Raw genomic sequence first — 4,674 nt, 5'->3', positions numbered from 1 at the left:
TAGAATATGCTATGTAAAAATTGTTGAGATGTGTCTTACAGTATTCTACCGTTTGTTCGTATAGGCTTACGGCTATACTGCTATTGGGCAGATAAGGTTCCGCTCAAGTTTACAATATTTTTTCTTTTATATATTTCGTTTTAAATTTTTGTAGCTGTGTGTCTTCTGTCTGTATTCCTTATTCACTGTATCAGCTGGTCGTCGGTTGGCTCGGTGATGCTCCTTCGTAAGCGTAGAAGGCGTCACGCCCTTCGCGCTTGTTGACTCAGCTGCTGTTATCCTGGGACAATGAGCTCTGGTGGTACCGGTGCCGGTCATCGCATAGGTTTTTCTCACGTATGTAGCTTGACAAAAGACAAGATATCTTATTTTTCGACAGATCGTTCCTATGGCAGCTATATGATGTAGTGGTCCGATTTTAATATGATTTTTCCTATATATGACGAGTATAGTAAAACTAATAAATGCCGAGCTTGGTTAAGATATCTTGAAAAACAAAATTTTTTTTTATACAACAACCAATCGTTCCTATGACAGCTATATCATATAGTGGTCCGATATTAATATGATTTTGCCTATATATGAGAAGTATGGTAAAACAAATAAATGCCGAGTTTGGTTAATATATCTTGAAAAAAAAAATTTCTTCATGCAACAACTTAATTTGCGACCGATCGTTCCTATGTGTAGTGGTCCGATCCAGCTGATTTTGACATATGGGCTTTTGAAAGAGGGACTTTTGCAAAGTTTCTTTAAAATAGCTTAAAAACTGAGAGACTAGATCGCATAGAAAAATACGGACGGACAGACGGATACTGTTACATCGACTGGGGTGTTGATGCTGATCAAGAATATATATACTTTTTGGGGTCGGAGATGTCTCCTTCTAGTCGTCACACATTTCACGAAAAAAAATTATAACACCCTCTGCAAGGGTATAAAAAGGTTTTTAATCAAAAACATAGTTTTCGACCCATAGCTCTATGGCAGATATAAGATATAGTAGTCAAATGTAAATAAGATTTTGCAAAATTGATGGGAGCATAGTGAAATCTTTAAATGCCGTGTTTAATCACATTACACATTTCACGACAAAATTATAATAACCTCTGCAAGGGTATAAATATATGAGCACTGATGGCATGATAATCTAAGACATTTTTTTGAAAATAAAATAACAATAAATGAAAATAATATCGAATACGCGTGACTGTATAAGAATTACATTTGAAAAAGAACCAAAATTTGATAATAAGGTACTTCGATAATCAGAAACAGAGCAGAATATGAGTATGAATAAATACACAGGTATAGACTAGCTTTTTCTCAACTAATTCATTCACGTAATTGTAGAGTATTCTCGGAAAAATATATAGAAGAATTGTTCTGACAAATTATTGTGCTAAGAATTATAATATAAAAGAATAATATAAAAGAAAAATAATAAAGCTTTAGTATGGAATGGGAACAATTTACTCTCTATACCCGTGAATTTAAAGAAAATCAGAATAGGGTAATACAGCAAGTTACGATAAATAAACAAGCAAAGATTCTTGTCGATTCCTTCAAAGAGTCAAGAATATAAGTGCATGAGAATAGGAAAATAATAAATAAAAGATACTGGTCAAATATATCATATTTATTAATCAAGTAACGTTCGAGTTTAAGAGCCGTCAAAGAAAGGTATCATTTAGATATATTTGTACCAACGATCCTAAATACCCCTTTGACAATAGTTCCTGGGGAAACGGACAAGGCAGAAATAGACCTAGCGGAAGATGAAGATTCCGAATCAAGCGAGGGAACTGATATAAAATAAAAAGATCTAAACGATCTGACGATTCCTGCGCTAATAACATTATCGGAACACGATGAAGAAATGGAACAGGAAGAAGAACTATATTCATACACAAGTATAATTGACATAAAAGAAAACATAATGACAGATCCAAGTATCCAACGGGCATGCATAAAAGATATTTCGAATGACATTCCACAATACAATGGACAAAAATTAAAACATCAAAGATTTGTAACAGCTTTAAAGTTAGTAACTTTGACAAAAAGCACATTCAAAGCACATTCGTAGAGATAGAATTGGCTCAACACTATACAAGATCCAAAATGAAACGACAATCAATGCAATCATAAAAAAATTGTAAGATACTATAGATGGTGAAACATCCGACGTAGTAAAAGTCAAATTGTCATGGAGCCTTCGTATATTGACGAGGACCTATCGGCCGAACATGCTAATAAATTCAGCACCAAGGAAGCCATTAGCACAATGGTTAAGAATTGTGAACATGTGAAAACTAAAAATAATTCTTGAGGCAGGAAATTTCACAATAATGAACGAAGCCATTACCATGTACTTACAATGTAGTACTGAAATGACAGGCAATGCAAATACAACATTTTACACGCGAGGAGGACAAACTTATCGAGTTAATAATACCGAGGTATTTTCGTGGTAGAAAAAATGGCCGTGATAACCATTATTACAACGGTCACCACCAAAACATAGCTACTCCCGAAATAACGGCTACAACCAAAATTATAATAACCAGACCAACTATAATAATAGAGGTCGTGGAAAATGTAGAGGAAATAAGCGTGGCGGAGCTAATAATGATAACAACAATGATAACAATAACAACAATAATAATAACAACGTACACAGAAATGATAATAACAATGTCCGACATGCACAAACCACGTTGAAAAACCAATAAATACTCTTAAGATACAAAACCCAGTAAAACAAACAGTTTATACTATTAACCTTAATTTCAATCTCTTTGTTTCACTTAAAAATGAACAAACTAAAAAATTATATACATTATTAGTTGATACTGGTGCAGTCATTTCATTTACTTGAAAATGAACAAACTAAAAAATTATATACATTCTTAGTTGTTACTGGTGCAGACATTTCATTTATTAAAGAAAATTCAAATTCATTTCATGATATTGATCATCATAGCATTACTCAAATATCAGATGCTGGTGAAGGAACAATAAACTCAAAAGGACTAACTTCAGTGGAACTTCTTTCAAATAACTATGCCATTCCACATAATTTCCAATTATTGACATCAGATTTCCAGTTTCATGTAATGGAATAATGGGCATCGTAATTATGTAAAAATATAATTGTCAAATAGACTTAAAACCAGAAAACGATTGGCTTATACTAAGGCCACACAATATACATCACCCAATAATATTCGAAAAAAATCAAACCAGAAACACATAGCCGGCTGCATGCTATTCTTCCTGAATGTGGGTCTCATATTCGTGGATCACATACATTTTCAGTACAATGGATACCTGTTTGGCATACTGCTTCTGAGCATAAGTGCACTGCTCCGACAACGCTACCTCTGGTGAATTTCAAGCATATATTCCTTTATATGGTGCCCGCCTTTGGCGTTTATCTATTGAAATTTTATTGCCTGGCTCAGGGCAATTTTGGGCAAAATACGCTTAGGCTGCTTCGTGCTGTCCTTTGGCCCCTTCTGGCACCAATTGCCACAGCTGATGTCTCGCCTGTTTCCGTTTAAGCGCGGACTTACCCACGCCTACTGTGCGCCCAACATTTGGGCGCTCTGTAATGCTGCCGATAAGGTGGCTGTGGTTGCCTTTAAACGAACGACCGAATCTGAGGCCACCTCGACCACCTTCGGCCTGGTGCAGGAGGTGCAACACATAGTACTGCCCACAATAACACCGTCCATTACCTTTGCGCTCCCATTCCTATTTATGCTGCTCATCCTGATGAAGCTCTATATGACTTGCAGCAGAGAACAAGCCAGGCTGCTGTTTATGCGTGCTGTGGTACTTTGCTCCTGCTCCTCGTTCATGTTTGGCTGGCACGTCCATGAGAAGGCCATACTTATGTGCCTGATACCATTGTGCCTGCTTGCCTTGCTGGATCGTCGGGATGCCAGATTTGCATACATCTTGGCCGTCGCTGGGTACTACTCGCTGTTTCCCCTGCTATTCGAGGTCGATCTGCTCGTGCCGCGTTACTCCCTGTACATGACCTACATGGCCATGATGTACGCCAGCTTGAGCGCGTGTATAAGTGTAATCCAAACTTTCATCTACTCGAATGGATCTACTTTCTGGGCTTCATAACCATTCCCATCTATGAGCATATTGTCAGTCGTTTGTTTGGCCTGTATTCGCTATTCCCATTCATGCCGCTGCTGCTTACCTCTGCGTATTCTGGATTGGGCGTGCTCTATTTCTATGTACGCTACTATAACTACGCCATGGACTTGAAGTGGCCGAGCTTTGGCAAGCGGCGCGTTACTCAAATCAAATCTTCAGCGACCAAAAGAAAACACAAAACCAAATAAATATGTATGTACGTTCTTGTTAAAAAGCAAAAAATTGACAATTCTACCAGCAAGGTCCGAAGTTGTACGAAAAATTGCGATAAACGCAGCAACCAGGTATATATTTATACCAAACCAAGAAATCCAAAACGGAGTATTCATTGCAGATTCAAAAAATACATGTGTTCAAATATTAAACACTACAAACAAAAACGAAATTATCCACTCAAATTAATTAAAACTTGAACCATAAGATGACTACAACATAGTAAAAACAAATAAAGAGGAAAACAATACAGTCATTTAAAATAAATTAAATAAAAATTTC

At 36.5% G+C, this 4,674-nt stretch overlaps 1 pseudogene; it reads left to right on the top strand.

The window, feature by feature from the left end:
- The first annotated feature begins 2,209 nt into the window (after positions 1-2,209).
- Positions 2,210-4,384, top strand: LOC116650003 (probable dolichyl pyrophosphate Glc1Man9GlcNAc2 alpha-1,3-glucosyltransferase; annotated as a pseudogene).
- Positions 4,385-4,674: the final 290 nt, after the last annotated feature.

Source organism: Drosophila virilis, unplaced genomic scaffold (genome assembly GCF_030788295.1).
Source record: "Drosophila virilis strain 15010-1051.87 unplaced genomic scaffold, Dvir_AGI_RSII-ME tig00001662, whole genome shotgun sequence".
Classification (NCBI taxonomy): Eukaryota; Metazoa; Arthropoda; class Insecta; order Diptera; family Drosophilidae; genus Drosophila; species Drosophila virilis.
Note: the sequence above shows the minus strand (reverse complement) of the source record. Positions and strands in the feature narration are given on the sequence as shown.